Source organism: Myotis nattereri (genome assembly GCF_964212035.1).
Source record: "Myotis nattereri genome assembly, chromosome: 11".
Taxonomy (NCBI): Eukaryota; Metazoa; Chordata; class Mammalia; order Chiroptera; family Vespertilionidae; genus Myotis; species Myotis nattereri.
Genome location: NC_138086.1, coordinates 82,051,616 through 82,069,864, shown reverse-complemented (window position 1 = coordinate 82,069,864; position 18,249 = coordinate 82,051,616). Strand labels below are relative to the sequence as shown.

The window sequence follows — 18,249 nt, the reverse complement described above, 5'->3', positions numbered from 1 at the left end:
TTCTGTTTTCCCGCTGGGGGTGAACAAAGGCACGGGGGGGGGGGTGGCGGGGGGCGCGAGCAGTGGGTTAGTTATTATCTGCTCCGTCGCGGAGCCCGGCGCACGGCAAACACTCAGCGCGTTATTTATTAGCCCTCGCCCCTCCACTCCTCGGAGCGCAATCTGAAGGTGACTGTTAACCTGGCGCCCCGGCCGCGGAAAGGCCGGGAGGAACCGCGCAGCCTGCACGAAGGAGCAGGCCTGGGACTGGAAAACAAGTTTGGCAGCTCCCCACTGGAGCTCCCCAGGTGCGTGCTCAGTGAATGAGCTCACAGAACTCTCCAGAACCCTGGCCCTCCCGTCTCCTGCTCCCTGCACAGAAGTCCCAGGTGCAAGGGCACAGCTAGGCAGGACAAAACGCAAAGGCCGACACCTGCCCAGGCGGCTTGACAGGTCACACACAGCCCCGAGGAGGACAGCCAGAGGGACAGGAGGGGACGGAAGCACCGACGGCTGGCGGCCTGGCGGTGCAGGGGCTGCTGACGCTGAGCAGAGGCCCCGAGCACGTGCTGTGAGGAGAGGACGGGGGCCAGAGCTCCGGCTGCAAGGGGGTGGGGGTGGGATAGGACCCCGAGTCCGAGTCGGTGAAACCAGCTTGTGGGCCCGGCATTCCCAGCCCGTGAGGGGAGACGACGGCATTGCTATAGGTCAGGTTATGAGCAGTCAAATATTAATCCTGTGGCCAGATATTAAGAGGACAAAAGTGCTGAATTAATAATTAATAATTACCACAGCATTAATATTTAATGCATCACATGGGAGGACACCCAAGTCAGCAGGCAGAGCTCTTGCTGAGTCCTGGGGGCAGGGGTGGGCAGGAGGGGAGAGTAAGTGGGGAAGAGGGGCTGACAGAAACCCAGGACCTTGGAGGGATGGGGCACCCCCCCACGGTCCCCTTGCCCCCGCAGGCGCGCATGCGTGTGTGTGTCCCGAGATGAGCTGTCGTCCATAACCGAGGAAGCACCTCATGGCTGATGGCTGAGCCCTGAGAGCCAGCTGCCAACCGGGGACCAAACGCCCTGTATAGTTATTGAGACCTCGGGCGGGGGGGGGGGGGAGGGGGGGTGGTCCTCTTACAAGGAAAGGTACAAGTTATACTGACGTTCGCAGGTCGAGGGTCCAGGAAAGGTCTGGAATGTATGCATCCATCCTAAAGCCACTCATGTCCTCCACTCACATTTAGCTGATGAGTCGCAGCTGTACGTGAGCTCTGGAACCCAACTCGGTCCCTGGGCCCTGTCCCCGCTGCGAACGGCGTGCAGTTTCTCTCTTACCAGGCCTCTCCCGTCACCGTCGAGCGGCTGCCATGTGCAGCTGGTGGCACGCCACGCGGCCACGCCGCCCCTGCTCACGCACAGGGAAAGCCCGTGGACACAAAGGCCGTTTCATCACGCTGACCGGCCCGGGGTCAGGCAGGAAGCCGGTTCTGGCTGACAGATTTCTCCCAAGAAAAGGCCCCGGTCCCCTCGGGCGGATTCCCACTTGAGTTATTTCCCCGGTGCTTCTGAGCGCGGGGCTGCGCCCAGCACGCGGGCAGCCTGTCTCCCGTCCACCCCTCTCTGCCCCGGGCTTCCCAGAGCGCGGGCAACGCTGACATTGTCCAAAGGAAATATCAAAAAAGTGAGCTGGAGCCCGAGTGGGGGCGCAGCACAGGTGCCCACGGCGAGCGCGGCTCCCCTCGGAGCGGGTCTCCCTCAGCCCCGCCAGGCCCGGCCCTGCGCGCCTCGAGGGCGATAGCTCCACACGCAGACCCACCCCCGTGTCGGCTGGCTTCACACGTGCCTGTTCTGCTGCTGAGAGCAAACACAAAACTCTTTAAAGGCTCTAAAGTCCCGAGGGTGGGACACACTGGAAAACGCCCTGCGGGCCCATCAGCGCTGTGTGTTTTGCGACGGCAAGAGCTCCCGATGCCCGAGCTTCATCTGAACTTTGATACAGTCTAAGGGGGGTTCGGAGGGGAATCGTCCAAACTGGGGCTTTAAAGAATCGGCTCCAAAGACCATATTTCTCCACCGTCTTTAAGCTGTTCCCGCTCTAAGATATTCCCAAGGGGCCTTCACTCCTTGCAGACCTTCCACGGGGGCGGCGAGCCCATGAGGATCAATAATCCATCGCCTCTGATTGGGAGAATCAAATAACCGGGCGTTATGTGAACACTCAGTGTCCCTTCGCTGCAAACACGAGAAGGCGCCTGGGGCAGGAGCGCTGGGAGGGGACGGGAACGCGGTTTTGTAACTCTGCTTCCCTTCACACACGTTTCTGAGGGTGTATTGACCGCACAAATATAGGTCACACCACACGGCGTGAGTGGAGTTATTCACAGCTCCCTTCCTTCCTGGAATAGGCCGACCTAAAACGGGCTGTCGACTTTTGTTCCAAATATCTAACTGGGCAGCTCATCTGACCTCAGCTCCCCAGTGCATCTCGCCTCACTGTCCTCAGCACACCGAGGCTGCCGGCTCTCAAAGGGATGGGCAGGCAGCGAAAATAGCTCGGGGTTGGCTCATGAGCTATCCTGGGTGAGTCTCTTCCACCGACGGAGCCAGGCAGAGGCCATGCCCAGCCCAGCTGAGGCCAAGGCCCCACCTCACCCTGCTCGACACCTGCTGCGCCCACAGCCTCGCCCAGTGCCCGCTCTAACTAGACAGCAGTGCTGACACCCCGGGGCCGCTGCACACCGTGAGTCTGGCCCCTGGTGAGAGGCTCCCTTGCGTGGTGTGTTCAGGACGCACGGGAGCTGTGCGCCCCGTGGGGACCCCGCCGGCGTCTCTCGCAGGCAGTGGCTCCCGTGTCGTCCCAGCTTCTGTCCCGGGCACACTCTCACCTGGGAGGCAGGTGGGCGGGCTTGCTTACACAGCTAAACCCCCACGGCTGATAGTGGGTAAGAGCAGACTCGCCCCCGAGGAGAGTGAATAGATGGCACTTGTGAGGTTGTGAGAAAATAAGAATACATATAAAATCTTCCTCTGCGGGACCAGGTCCCTGCACCGGGTAACTTCCTCCTAATATTCGGCCTTCGGCTGTTCCTGAAACCACGCCAGCCATTTGATACACGTGAACGGAGCCTCTTTTGTGACTGGCGCTCGCTCCTCGCCCCCACACCTGAGTTTATGCACACGAGAGTCCCCAGGAAGCCATGCGAAGGGGGCAGGTGGCTCAGGGCACTGACCACATGACAGCAGAGCTTTCAGCCCCACCCTCCTGGCCTCCTGGGGAGAGATGGGCTGGGGGTTGATGTTAATCACCAGCAGAGATGATTTCCTCCATCGTGCTATGCAGTGCAATTTGTGTAAAACCCTCCAAAATGGAGTTCGGCCCTTGCCGGTTTGATTCGGTGGTTCGAGCGTCGCCCCCGACCGAAGGATCGCAGGCGTGATTCCCAGGCAAGGCACACGCCTCAGCTGCAGGCTCAATCGCTGGCCCGGGATCGGGCGTGTGCGGGAGGCAAGCAACCAACGTGTCTCCCATGGATGTTTCTCTCTCTCTTTGTCTCTCCCTTTCCCTTCCACTCTCTCTGTAAAAGTCAATGGAAAAAATATCCTCGGGTGAGGATTAAAAAAAAAATAAAATGCCTTTGGTTCTTAAAATAATGGGGTTCAGAGAGCTCCTGGGCTGGGGGATAGGGTTTCAGGCTGGGAGCTGGCACCCTCAGAGAGCACACAACTCCATGCCTCCCCCTCACCCTGCGCGGCCCTCCCCCTGCTGTCCCCGACCCCCCCCCCTCCTTTTCTAACACACTGCTGACCGAGGGACACCGTTTTCCGAGCGGCGTGGGCTGACCTAGCAAATGATGGAGCCAGGCCTCGGTCACGCCAGAGCTCAAAGAACCGTGGGACACCCAGCCAGTGTGTGTGTGTGGGGAGGGGGGGTTGCTGAGCAGGGGAGACCCCACCCACACGTCTAGGGGGCACAGGACTCGACGCGGGTAAAGAAAGGGGGACTTCTCTGTACGGCGCTGTACGCGGCGGTTCCTGAACGCATGCACAGACGCCAAAGCTCTCACACGCCTCCGTCGCACCGCACCGCACCGCGCGGCCGGCCGGCCCAAGCATTTCCAGCCGGGAGCGTGTTCGGCCAGCGAGCTATCTTTGTTGACCCCTAAGCAAGTGAAACCTTGTGCAAATAGAACTCAACAGCCAACTGGAATGCCTTTCTGGCACACGATTCATCTGCCACGCTCAGGAGCCCCGCCACATGGGCTCCGTCTCCCCACGTAGCGCTGTTTGGACACAAAGCAGCAGCAAAAAGTGGTGGCTGCGTGTGTCGTGATTACAGCCTTCCATCGTGAGACCAAGAAAGTCAGGCTGAATCGGCTGTTTCTCTCACTGAGCCATTTTTAAAGAGTAAAAATAGGTTTTTACCTACCCCCGCCTCCACTCCCCCCACAAAAAAATTAAAAGCTAGGATTCAAAGAGATATCTGTAAGCCCAGGTTCATAGTAGCGTGATTCATAATTCATATAGCATAACCGCCAAGGGGTGAAAGCAGCCTACTGTCCACCGAGGGAAGAAGCAAAACATGGCCCGTCCGTGCAATGGAATATTACTCATTCGTTTTTGTTGTTGTTAATCCTCACCCGAGGATATTTTTCCATCGATTTTTAGAAAGAGTGGGAGGGAGAGGGGAGAGAGAGAGGAGCGAGGAGGAGGGAGAAAAAAACTGACATGAGAGGGACACACGGATGGCTCGCCTCCCTCACGGACCCCGACTGGGGCCGAGGATCGAACCTACAACCCAGGCACGTGCCCTGGCGTTCACCCCTTACGCGAGGTATTCAGGTTTATGCTGCCTCATGCAGGCACGGCCACCGGTGGAGGCCGGATGGGCAGAACCTATAGAAACACAGCAGGTCTGTGTCGTCTGCGCTCACCGCTTCCCAGAGCAGCCAGGGGCGGAGGCGGGAAGTGGGCAGAGTGCTGGCTGCAGGGCCCCTGGGGAGGGGGCTGCCGTCTCCCCTGCGGACAAATGCCTGGTTCTTACAGCCGGGCTCTGTGGCAGCTCCGGAGACTGCGCCCTGGGAGGGAAGGGGGCGTCACAAAGTCCAGGGCAGGTCTCGAGTCAAAGGCGGACGCCCTGGCAGCCAGACAGGTCTACCTGGACCGCAGAGCACACAGCGGAGAGGCGAGATAATAATTAATCGCCCTGGACTTTGCTTCAGTGCGATGAACGGTCTAAATCTGTGTTTCAGGGACTTGAGGATAATCCTACCCAAGTCAATACATAGGCAGGTAAGTCAGGAAGGCGGCCATGCCCCTGGGTGCTTCCCGTCCCGGAAATTCAAGCCCCGGCCGTGGGGGGGTAACACGAGCAGAAGGAGTAGTCCTTTTCCTGCTCTATGGGGCTTCATCCGGCCGCGTGGTCGCAGGAAGCCCCTGGACGCCCCCTCCGCCCCCTCCGCTTCCTCCAGGTCTTTTACAACCCGCGCTCTGCCCCGGGGCCTTTCCCTTTCCCAGGAGTGACGGCCCCCAGGCCGGGGCCCAGGGCCTGAGCACTGCTGACGTGACACAGTGCAGGTCCCCGTGCAATCTCTGCTCCTGCTCTCAGGGGCAATCAGAGGGAGAAAGAACAGAAACCCACTCTCAGCACGTCCTCAGAGGGGGCAGGGCACTGAGTGCGCCACAGCCCCTCCCCTGCGCAGCCTGTTCTTTCTCAGCCTGCTGACTGCGGGCCCTGGAGCCCCTCGGACACTGCCGTCGTGTCCGCCTGCTGACTGCGGGCCCTGGAGCCCCTCGGACACTGCCGTCGTGTCCGCCTGCTGACTGCGGGCCCTGGAGCCCCTCGGACACTGCCGTCATGTCCACACGTGTCGCTCTGGAAGGTGCGCATCTTCCAGGTCCGACCCGTGTTCGTCCAACAGCCCGGGGCCAAGGACAGACCTAGGGCCCGGCCCCGGTGCCACATGCCTGCACCACGTTCTCCGCCACCACCTTCTAGGAGATGGTCAGACAACAGGGCGTCTGTGTGACCCCATTCGGTGTGAAACACCCGGGATTCCTTGACTTTAACTCCAGAAACGTGAAACCCGTGCACGCAGCCCGTTTCTCTGCGTTTGGCAAATAGTCACCAAGCACCAAGGGCATGGGTGACACGGGTCCAGGCCCTGGGACGATGGACACCCACAAAAGAGACGCCACCCCCGACACCTCCGCATGCCGGGGTCTCAGGCCACAGGCCAAGAGGGGGCGGCAGAGCCGAAAACGAAGTCGCGGGGAGGCTCTGAATCGGCTCCCACCACATCTGGAAACATCATTCCCGGCTCAGCGGCCACTCCTGGGAGACCGCCTGCAGGAAGGAGGGGGGCTCCCCCTGGGAAGGGGCTCCCTCTCCGAGAGGTTTGGGATGAGCAGGGAGGGAGCAGAGCAGCAGAACGGGTGGGTGAATGCGGCGCCCCACCAGGACACGATCCCCAGGCCAGAGCCCAGGTGGCTGTGCGCAGCGCGGTCCGAGACGGGCCTGCTCACAGGAGGGAAGGCAGGCGGAGGGCAGGCAGCGTGTAGGCCCGGCCTGCCAGGCGTGGGGATGGGGAGAGGCGCTCCAGCAGAGCACTCCAGGCCGTTCCCAGAAATGGCACATCTCCCAGAACGGAGGAGCCGGGAGAGGGGCTGGCTCCCCAGGATGTGCTGGGGAGCAGGGCTGGCCTGGGACGCAGGATGCTCGGGCCAGGCTGGTGGCTGGGCGCTGAATGTGCCCTGCCCTGCTGGAGCCTGGCTGAGGGGCAGGACCACCTGGGCAGGGGCAGGGGGCTTGTGGGGAAGCCAGGTTCCTGGATCTCCTAAACTCCTCGGGAATGCCCATCTCTGGAGTCCATGCAGGAAACGTGCAAAGCTCCCAAGCGAGGGCTTAGGGTTCTCATGATTCCTTCTCCACAAGGAGAAACAACAGCCCGTGTGTGTATCAACGGGACCTTCTGACTCACAGCCCTGGAGGCGGGGTGCCCACAGGCCCCCATCCCAGGATCTGGTGAACCTGAACCCTGGGGGCACCCACAGAGGGCGGGCCCCGGCTGGAGCGTGAGCGTCTGCTCCTCTCTCTAGGTCAGCGCTGTGCTCGTCAGCCAGGGTGGACCACCGCCGCCACGTCCCATCGTCCCGAGCACCGGGCGCCAAGCCCACTCCGGCTGGAGCCGTCTCTAACCTTCCCCGCGAACCAGCCACGTGGGCAGGCTGTAGGCTCCAGTGCAGAAAGGGAGGCGCTCGGCCCCGTGGGGAGTGGAGTCAGAGCCAGGGCTGCGGCTCCCCCGGCCTCGGGCCCCTTCCTCCTCACGTTCTCACTGGAGTTTTCCTTACCGTTTCCCCACTAAACCTGCGTGTCCAGGCAGCCGGAGCAGAGCTGTGCGTCCTGGCTTTCGCCCATCATCTAACCCCACGCCTGGCACACAGGAGGAGCCCCGTGAGCGGCCGTTTCCCTACGTGGAAAACGGAGTCGCCCGCCTCCATAAATCAGGCTGCAGAGTTTTCCACAAAGTCAGACGGCCAGGCAGCGTTCCCAAGCCCTCCGGAGCCTGCTGAGTCGCCAATCCTGGGGCTCCTCAGAGAAAGCCCGCGGGCAGGTTACACGCGGGCCACGGGGTGAATCAATGCCAGACTGTCTCCTTCCAACAAGGGATGGCCGGCGGCCAGGAAGGAGGCTGCGCGCACGGGCGGCCGGTGCAGGAAGCGGCACCTCGCAGGCCGGACCTGTGCCCGGGGCCCGCCCGCCCGCCCAACGCAGGCCTTCCGGGCGGGCGTCCCCGAGGTGGCAGGATCTGGGCCCCGGAAGCAGGGCGGGCAGCACCTCCTCGGGCACCTCCACTGAGAGGGCTCCCTCCCTCTGCAGGCACCTCTCCAGGGAGCCGAGCCTCACAGGACCGAGGGAGCGCCATGAGCAGCAATGCCTCGGCGCCCCCTCCCTCCCCCACGGCGGCCGTGCCATGGAACCCTGCTTCACGCCACTGAGACCCCCAACCCTGGCCTCAGACCCCGGGCTCCCCAGCAGGGCGCATCTTCCTTTGGCAACAGAGGTTACAATGAATCCAGAAAAGCAGCGCATTCTAAAAAAATATGGACCTGAAACGACTGGTTAATGGTAGCTTTAAAAAAAAGTAAATTTAGATGGAAATATCTTACTCGATTGGGAGATAGCAAATTCTGGTTTTTCTGTCCAAGGAACTATAACCCTTCAGCACTGACTTTCTGATCATGAATTCCATCAAACTGTGCCCCTGGCGTTTCCCACGGCATTCAGGGGCCCTTGGACAAGAGGGCCCAGTGAGTTAAAAATGCCGTCCCCCCGATTCGGTGTCGCCCAGGCAAGCGACTGACGGGTATGAGATGAATGAATGAGCGAGCGAAGGAAAGAGAAGGAAACGGCAGGGCAAGAGGAAAGCAGGGTCTCGGAGGGAGCCCTCCGCTGACGGCGAGCACCCCGCAGCTCAGGAGACCAAACACCCAGGAGCCCAACTGTCTGCTGAAAGGGAACCTGCGGGAGCTGGGGGTGCGGGTGGAGGCCCACAGAGCGAGACCTGAGAGATCCCACAGGTGACGGAGGGCGCTTCAGTTCTGCTCCAAGTGAGGCCTGGGAAGGGCTGGGCCCGGCCCGCCTGGCGCCTGGGAGGCCCTTCCATCCCATCCTCATCACGAGGACAAAGGCCCGCCAAGTGGGAGGGAGGGGACAGCAGGTGGAAAGGGAACCTTGGTCCAGGGCAGGGAGGGGGCCACGGGGACCCACCTATGCGGCTGCTCACAGGGACCAGGGACCTTTGGTCCCGACGTCCTCAAGCTCAGGCTGAGCCACTGACGGTGCAAAGAGTCAAAGGGAGGAAAGGCGCTGGGCAAGGGGGGCCGGAGGAAAAGCGCCTTCGCCCCGGAGCCGGCACAGCCGCACACGAAGAGGGGCCGTCAGAGGACAGAGCGCCCATGTGCGTGTGTGTACACCTGAGTGCGCGTGTGCGTGCGTGTGCACCTGAGTGTGCGTGTGCGTGTGTGCACCTGAGTGCACGTGTGTGCACCTGAGTGTGCGTGTGTGTGCACCTGAGTGTGCGTGTGCGTGTGCGCACCTGAGTGCACGTGTGTGTGCACCTGAGTGCACGTGGGCGTGCGTGTGCACCTGAGTGCGCATGGGCATGCATGTGCATGTGAGGTGGGTAAAAGGCTGAGCTATCCTTTTTGCTTAATATTTCAAGAAAAATGATTTTAAGTATAGTAATATTATATGCAATAAACAGTTTTTCAAGAAAAAAGATTTTAAATATAATATTAACAAAACTGTACATAGTATAATATCATAAAAGTTGTAGGAAATATTAAAAATCTAGCAAATAACAGGATTACTTCTATTATATTCTAAAACCGCGGTCGCCAACCTTTCGGACCTCACGGACCACTGGTTGGTGACCGCTGTTCGAAAATCTTTTTCCTCTGGCTCTATTTTTGTTCATCAGTATATGTTGTTCATTATATCCCACAAGTGAGTGCGATCACGTGATATTTATCTTTCTCCGACCTGAGCTATTCTCATGGGTGACAGAGGAAAAGACGAAGCCGGCGAGGGGCCTGGGGGACCTCGGCGTCGGCGTGGCCAACGCAGGAATGTGTGGGAGCCACCGTCTCACATGGAATCCACGGCCATTGCCATCGTCCCCCGGCCCTTCCTGACGCCCCCTCAGTGGCGCCGTGGGAAGGGAAGGCCGGAGCCAGCGGACTCGGTCTTCGTTGTTGCTCACCTGGAACCATCAGAACCTCCCACGGAGGGCGGGGAGAGGCAGCACCTTTCTGAGCCCTCAGGTGTATTTACGACCTGTGAGTTCAGGAATTCATTAAACAATCACCCATTAAATACGATGGTGGAGAAGGCACCAGAGCGGAACCGGCAGGGGAAGTGAGACGCGGTTCTTGCCCTGGGGAAATGCATGATCTCTGGGGAAAGGGGAACATGTGACCCACAAAGTCACACTCCCAGGGTGACTTACACACGGGCCGGCGAGGCATTTCCCTAAATCGCCGCTGCGTGTGCGGCCGGAGGGGCGTGGCTTTGACTCCAATGCTCCCCGGTGCGACCTCTCGGTGACTCCTGAGCAGTCACCGAGCTTCCCTGCCTCGGTTTCCCCATCTGTAGCTCAGAGGACTAAGTAGACAAAGAGAAGGCATGCAGGCGAATTCAGCGAGGACGCCAAGTCATCACCGCCCTCACGGGCAGCATTTCTCACAAGGATTGTGCAAGAAGGGCACACACAGGGCAGCCTGGGCGGCAGGTGGTCACTGCGTCACCCACATCCCAGGGTGCTCGCTGCTAGAACGGAGGGACAGGGAGGGTGGCCGGCCCGGGGCCTGGCTGCCACCAACATCCCCGGACATACAGATGGCGCCGGAAGGAAAGAGCCCGAACAAACCGCCTTCCTCGCCGCTCCCGCCTTCTCTGCTCACGGGTCTTTTCTGTTTTAGTCTTTTCTTGCCACTTGGCAAACAGACTGACCCATGAGACACCGTGGCTCCTGAGAGGGTCCCCCTCTTTGCACACTTGCGCTGTGACTGGAAGGAAAGCAGCCGCACCGCACAGTTCTGCACGTGGCGACTACATGCTCAGAACCAACCCCTGTGGCTTACAGACCGAGAGGAGAGATGAAAGCAGGGCGTCTGGCCAGGGCTGTGGACACTCAGGTCCAGCAGGGGCCTGGGCCAGGGCTGTGCCAGGGGCGGTGCCGCAGCCTCAGCCGGGTGTGCGCCCCGGAGCCAGGGCAGTGCAGCGCGGGAGCTGCTCTGTGAGGAGAACTCCACGTGGGACCTAGTCATAGGGAACCCACCTGCAGACCACAGTGACTGCTATGCCTGGACCTAAACCTCCCTCAGCTCCCTGTGCACCTCCTGTGTCTGGAGAGCAAGGGTAACCCTCAGAAACAGCTGGTTTAAAAATCACAATTCTCGCCCTAGCTGGGGTGGCTCAGAGGACTGAGAGTCGGCCTGTGGACCGAAGGGTCCTGGGCTCACCCAGTCAAGGGCATGTACCTCGGTTGCAGGCTCGATCCCCGTCCCTAGTTGGGGCACATGTGGGAGGTAACCAATCAATGTGTCTCTCTTACATCGATGTTTCTCTCTCCCCCCCCTTTCAGGCTCTCTAAAAAAAACAATGGAAAAATACCCTTGGGTGAGGAGTAACAAAACAAGAAATAAAAGTAAAACTAGAAATCACGATTCTCTGAGACGTCACATCGCAAAAGCATCGTCGAGAAAAGGCTACACAGGATCGCTGTGATCGGCAACTCCAGTCCTCAGTATAAGATGGACACACAGGAACGGGGGGCAGGGGCTCAGACAGGTGTCTGCGCCCCCACGCTCGCAGCCGTGCTCTTCACAGGAGCAAAAAGGGGGAAGCAACCCCGGGGCTGGCTGGCAGCCGGACGGAGAAGCCGAGAGCGGTCTACACGTGCAGCGGGCGACGCCCGGCCGTAAAAGGGCGGAAACCCTGCCACCTCCTGCCACCAGGACAAGCCCTGGAAATGCTGGGCTCCGTGAAGCAAGCCAGGCACGAAGGGACACACGTGGGATTCCACCGCCATGAGGTAAGGGGCCGGGGCAGGCGGGTTCCCTCGCTGCGCGCCTGGCTGGGTCATTTCACGTTACGGATGGTCTGTCCCCGTAACGACTGTCAGCGAGGACTCGGGAGCCACCAGAGAACTGCCTCTGCCCAGGGGAGCGCGGGGAGGAGTCCCCGGAGACTTCCACTCTGCGCATCAGGACCCTGGCACGCACCGGGCGACGCTCGGACGTTCGGGGCAGGAGAGCAGCCCCGCATCTTTGCCCAACGCCGCCCGCGCCCCAAGTGTCTAGGTGAGAAGATCCCGAGCGTTGAACTGGGTGTCGGGCACACGAGAGTAAGGGCGGGCGTGGGGAGCTGGGAGGAGGGCGCCCCAGCTGGCCCACCACAGACGCAGAGGGAGGACGGGCGCGGGGCCGGGCCTCTGTCCTGTGCTGTCTCTGCTGCGGACGTTCCCTCTGCTCTAGGCCCATCCCTCGCCCCCAAACCTCCGGCCCCTCTGCTGTCCCAGTCGCTGTGCCTCTCCCAGGTCACAGAGTCGGAATCCCCGGCAGGCGGCCTTCAACACCGCCTCTCACTGAGCGCCGTGCACGCAGGTTCCTCCAGGCCTGTGTGCGTTCACCTCCGCTCTTCGCCGCACCACGTCCGCGTGGACCCGTTCACCGCCCCGCCCTCCCCCAGGGCTTCCCCGCTGCTCCCACGTGCGGGGGTGTGACTCACAGGCCCAGCTCCGAGGGCGCACCGTCCTGCGGTGACACTGGGTCTCGTCGTGTGAGGAACTGCCAAGCCGTCTCCCATGGAGGCGGCAGCGGGTGGCGTTCCCACCGCGAAGCCTGGCGTTGCGTGGCCCACGCCCTCGCCAGCGCCGGTGCAGCGCCGTTTCTGTGTTTTTGCAGTGCGGCGGCCATGCCCCCCCCCCCCCGCCCCCGCCGTTTTCCAGGCCATGCTGTTCGCCGGCGGCCGCGGGGTCTCAATGCCGGGCCTCTCCCTGTGCTCTGCGTGGTTTCGGTTTCCGTCTTCCTTCCGGCGCCGTGTCCTCCTGCGCCCGAGGCCGGCTTCCGAGCGGGTTCCTGTCCATCGGTACTGCCTTCATCGTCTCCGTAATGTCTGACCTTCATCTTGCTAACTCCTTGCTTCCCCTCCCTGGAGTCTTTCATCTTCTCCTTTCAGTTTTCACTTTCTTTCAAAGCTCAGACAGTCTTGAGCTCTGCAACCAGCAGGGCGCGACTTCCCACCTGTACCCGCCCTCTCCCGTGCCTTTCCCAGGAGCCACGCTTCCCTGAATTCCTCTCCAGCCCGTGTGAGCTAGGGTGTGCGCTACAGTGCCTGCTGACGTCTCTGAACTCTTCCTGTGGACTTCGGGGTTAACTGCACTGGGTCAAAGACCGTGGCTTGCATGAAACGGATTGCTTAAAATTTAGTGCAACTTTCCATATATGGTCAACTTTTTGAAAAGTTGCAGGTTTCAGAAGAGCACCCAGGGTCTGTGTGTTGGGTGCAGGTTCCAGGTACCTCTCGTCCTTCCAGCTGTCAGCTCTGGGCTCCTTGGGACCCTTCTGAGCATCTTATTTGACATCCTTTTCCCCCCACATCTTGTTTTTCTTCCTTTTCTGCTTGATGTTGGCATTTCCGTTAAATAGAGGTTCCCTTCTCTTTTTCCTTCGAGGTTGGAGACTAGAGATGACATGCATACTCTTCAGTGGTCGCAGTCCATGTTTGGGGTACACCTTGCTCCTTGAAACACATAAGCAAGCACACTTTTCCCCCAAATGCAGGAACAAGTGACTTTATGTTCTCCTCCTCGCTGGGGTCCTGCTGTGACTTAACCACCCATGGAACAAACCCCTCTCTCGAAAGACACCGTACGTCCCCAATGCCCAGTCACCCCAAGTTCCGGCTGAAGCTTATGTTTAGGGTGCACTCGGCCCTGAACACCCAGAGCCCTCCCCCGGCACATGCTCGCTTCTCTTCTTGAAGCACACCTAGTAACCCCGTCGGAGAGGACTGCCAGGACTCGTGTCTCTCCATCTGGGCCCCTCGCGCCGCGGGCAGAGCCCCAGCGGACCCATTTCGCCCTGCACTGGAGAATCCCGCACTCCCCCGGCCCCCAGTCCGCCTCCGCCCGCCTGGAGGCCGTGCCGGGCGGCCATCGGGCTCTCCCTTCAGATCGTCTGTGTCTCCGCGTTCTGGGGTCCTGCTGAACGCTCTGGGAAGTGGACTCGACTTCACCTTCCCTTTCGGTCCTCAGAGCGGAGTGTGGGTCAGTGCCTCCTGGACGCGGGCCCCTTCCCCACAAGCACCCCACCGCCACCCCCCCTCGCTGCAAGGCAGTCCCCGTGCGTGCCGTGTCTCTGCCACGAGAAAAGCAGACTCCGTGCGGGTCCTCTTCAGAAAGCGTTTTCAAAATGCCAACCGAGACGCACCTCTTCCTCCCCCGCCAGTCCTGCCTCACCTCCTGCCCAGCGCTTCCAAGTTCCTGCTCCTCTCACAGCGTGACGCCGGCCGTGCCCTGAGCAGGACGCGCTCTCGGACTTGCCTCCGCTGCGCCGTGGTCCTCAGGGAAGGCAGCTGCCCGTGCTGGGAACGGGGTCGCAGACTCGGGGGTGGACGCTGGTCCAGGGCCAGGGGTGCAGGGGCGGCGGGGCAGCTGCCCCCGGGAAGGCGCCTGGCTGTGGGCTCACACGCACTAACCGGTCCTTCAGAAGCGGGAGCTGCCCCCTAGCCTCCGCTCACACCCACCTCCCAGCCCTCCGTGCTCCCGCCCTGCCTGCCAGCCATGCCGCTCTCGGCCTGCCCCTCACACGTCTGGCCGGTGCCAGTGCCGATGCTGGCTGTGCCGTGTGGGGCATCCGTGAGGCTGGAGGGAAGGAGGTGGCTGTCGTGGGGGTGCTCACAGTGTGAACTCCGGGCGGGGAAGCCGGTGCAACATGCAGACAGTGTGTTCATGCTGCAGGCCCTGCTTCAGGGGCTGGGACAGGTCAGACGCCGGCCCGCCCGCCCCCCGCCCCCCGCCTCTGGACAGCCAACCCGGGCACAGCCAGCGCCCTCTGTGCCACCCGCTCCCCCGCCCCCAGGGCGTGGCGTCCATGTGCTTTGTCAAGGTCCGACTTAGAGGCCCCGGAGGAGAAGCTGTGGGAAGTCCATTCAACATCGTTCTCTCTAACTTTGTGGTTAAAGTCTGAACACAGATTTCACACGAACAGGAACACGACACTTACATGATTTTCGTTTAAACGAGACTGTTTGCAAGCAGTGAAATGCCACGAATTACGAATTTCCTCGGCTTCAAGGCCAATGGCAACAAATTGGGACCGTTTCCCGCACATCACCTCACTTGAAACCCTTCTGGAGGGTGACCCCCACGCTGCGCGGCCGGAACCCCGAGCGCTTGGACGAGGGTACGCTCCCCAGCCCCTGGCGAACCCAAGGCCTGGGCAGCTCCAGCTCCCGGGTCTGCCCAGTGCCACCCTCTTCCTCATTCAGCCATTGAAAAACCTAACTCTGTTCGCCTGCCCGGCGCGGCTCAGTGGGTGGGCGTCAGTTCCATTCCCGGGCAGGGCACACGCCTGGGTTGCGGGCTCCATCCCCAGAGGGAGGCGCACGGGAGGCAGCCCATGGATGATTCTCTCATCGTGGATGTTAGGGTCTCTCTCTCCCTCACCCTTCCTCTCCGAAATCAATAAAAATATATTTTAAAAAATCTAACTCTCAGCCCACCAGTCCCAATCCTTCCATTCTTTGCCCTTAAACTCTCCAACTGTTCGAACAGCCAGCTGTCCTCATCCTCCTGTTCCGTCTTGGCTCGGGTCTGCCAGCTCCCTCCTTGGGCTCCGGTCCCCGTCAGGGTCTGCAGCCGACAGTCCCAATGTCCCACCCCTTGACCCTGTCCGTGTCATTCGTTCCTTCCCCCAGGACCCCAGCAGGAATGAGCTGGAAGGAACAGAAGGAACCACCGAAAGGCAGAGGGCTGCCAGGGGTACACAGGCAGACGCGGGCTGGGCGCAGACACAGCCAGCCGGGACCAGGAGCCAGTGGCTTCTCGGGGAGGTGGGGGGCAATCTGGGGAACCCCGTTCGCCAAAGGGCACTCTACCAAGAGGCCGCAGCACGCACGCCTCTCCTGCTGAGGCTTGTGCCCTCCCGGGGGGGAAGGTGAGCATCTCCTTGTATTCGCAAGAAGAGCCGTTTCTCAGAACATCAAGTCCCGGCATCCTGGCGACGCTGGCGTCAGGCGACAGGGCCGCCACCCGTTTGCGTGTCCTTACCTGGGCGCTGCTCGCGCTGTTCAGCCTGGGCCAGGGGGCCGGGCACAGGGGGGTCAGATGGGCTGCGAGGAGATGGCTGCTCCTCCCGTTCCTGCAGGAAACAGGGGCAGAGGGCGCGGTCAGAGGGCGGCACACCCGCGAGGCCCCCCATCCCGCGTGCCCTGTCTCCTGGACCCCCCGCTTCCTCCCCGGGCTGAGCTCGTGAACTCTCTGAGGACAGGTGTGGAGATTCGCCAGAGCAGGGGCAGTCACCCCGTGGAAGGCGCACCCTGATGCCAGGGGCGGGAGAGGGACAGCCCCTCCGGGCTTGGGGACTTAAGAGCCCTCTCCCCACAGCCGTTCGAGAAGAATTATGGTCAACGGCTGGGTTTTAGCAACGGACAGACACAGCCTTCCACGGAGCACGGACACGTTTTCTGTCACCATGGCTGGCCCTTAGGGCTCAGGCGGCCTGCTCCCGGGGACCAGCACGGAGGGTGGCTCACTGGCCCCCCTCCGAGAGCGTGAGGCGCTCACTGGCATCTTTCGGATCTTGGTGTGAGGATGCAATGGGAGCACCAAGCCCAGAGCTCTAGGAGAGACTCTTCGTGGGGTTACCACGAAGCCAATGAAAGAGGCATCGAAATGGCAGCAAACCGAATGGGGCCTTTCCGTGGGCACCAGGCCAGCAGGGACTAGCGTGGAGGGGGCGGGGGGACCAATTTGCTCTCACGGATTTCAGGAATCCTTGGATTTGGTGCTCACGGAGACTCGACTATTCCTCCTCCTCGAGCGTGCGAGGGGGGAGAAGGGGCCAGGGGCGAACCTGACGAGCTCGGGGAGGCCAGCGTGGTGGGCCCTGTGCACTCAGAGACCAAGGCCACCAGGAGGATGGTCTGACCGCAGAGCCCCTGACCAGAAGCAAGCACGCTCACCCTAGGCATGTCGCTTCCGTGACCAAGGCCGGCTTTTCCCTGTGAAATCGGCTTTGTGCGCCTAAGATAACGTACCTGTAAAAAAATGTCAGAGTACTCTTCTTCTCCCGGCCGCTCAGGGCACAGCCTCCGGCACCAGAGCGCGAGGCCACAGAACCCCTCACTGCTCTCTTGTCTCCTGAATACCATCTCCATTTGCTGGCGCTGCTGGCCTGCTCTCCTGCTCGCCTGCACACCAGCGCAGAGAGGGGGTGTCCTCGGGGTTGCCTCCGATCTAGTCCCAGAGATCGCCCCCACCCGCGCTACTTCCTCCCGCCTCTGCACCTGCCACTGATGGACTTCCACCTACACCCCCTGATGCCTCCTGCGTTGAGTCTCAAGTGTACAAAAGACGCTGAGGCGGCCCTCCTCTGGATCTGCTAAGACTTTGCTTCCTGGCGATACCACCAGTTTGGCTCAAAGAAGCTCATGCCATTCTCTACAGATCTAGATGTTTCTTACGCCGACAGTGCCACCCACAGAGCAGGACGCTCCCCCAGCCGCCCCCGCCCCCGCCCGTGCTCAGGAACCTGCCACAGGTGGACTGTGCCCCGCGGTGCCAGGCTGGGCTCCCGTGGTACCGACGGGGGCCTGAGGCCCAGGAGGTTCCGCCCCCTCCCCCAATGGCACCCAGCCGGCGAGGGGCAGCCCTGCAGTTGGAAACCGGGCAGCCGGCCTCAGAACCCCCACACCTCCCACCCACGCCGCCCCGGGAGCTGAAAAAAGGAGTTATTCTGACAAGACGCGGTGTCAGCCGAAGCAGTCCCCGGGGAGCGGATGGGTCTGGGTCCAGAGCCTTCGCCAGCTCGAGCGCAGAAGGGAACAGTGGGAAGTCTGCTCCGCGGGAGACCACCACCTGCGGGGAGATGGGCGTGGGACTGGCGGGGGCACGTGGAAGAAGGGGACCCTGGCTGCCGGGCACAGCCGCATGCAGCTTCCTCGGCGCACCGGGGGCACCACCGCAGCCCTCGACACCGGGAGCTGCCGCCCCCCTGGGCTCTGCCTCCAGAGGGACAGCTTTCTGAGCGCCTGCAATCATGGCTGTTGGACCGGCCAGTCACGCACATGCAGACGTTAACGAGTAAAGGAAAAACTGAAGGGAACTTCTTGACACATGTCCTGTCAGTTGAGCCTGTTCCTTCAGAGAAAAACAAATGCATGGTGTGTGCGAGTGCGCGTGTGTGTGCGCACGTGTGAGCGTGTGTGCGTGTGCACGTGCAGTATCTGAAGTACCTGTGGCGAGTACATGAGATGTTTGAGTCACATGGGGGTTACAAAGGATCCTGCTGAAAAAACGGAATCGTGGCCACAGGACACACATGGCCGTGTTTTCGCCATGCTTTCTGGAATCCCCCGCCGCTCCACGTCTGTCAGCACCCCTCCCGCTCCCACATGCCCCCCTCCCAGTGTGTGTGCACGTGCACCTCCTTTCATCAAGACTCTGCTGTGGAACACAGGGCGCCCAGAACACGGCTGAGGAGGGAA

The 18,249-nt window shown here is 61.2% G+C and overlaps 1 protein-coding gene across 1 annotated transcript in view; it reads right to left on the bottom strand.

Annotated features, from left to right (window-relative positions):
• The window catches only part of GRB10 (growth factor receptor bound protein 10), a 48,275-nt gene extending 32,372 nt beyond the window's left edge, over positions 1–15,903 (bottom strand). Inside the window, exon 1 of the mRNA XM_081102296.1 lies at positions 15,812–15,903. The gene's annotated coding sequence lies outside the window, so the exon portion shown is untranslated. The remainder of the gene's footprint in view (positions 1–15,811) is intronic.
• Positions 15,904–18,249: the final 2,346 nt, after the last annotated feature.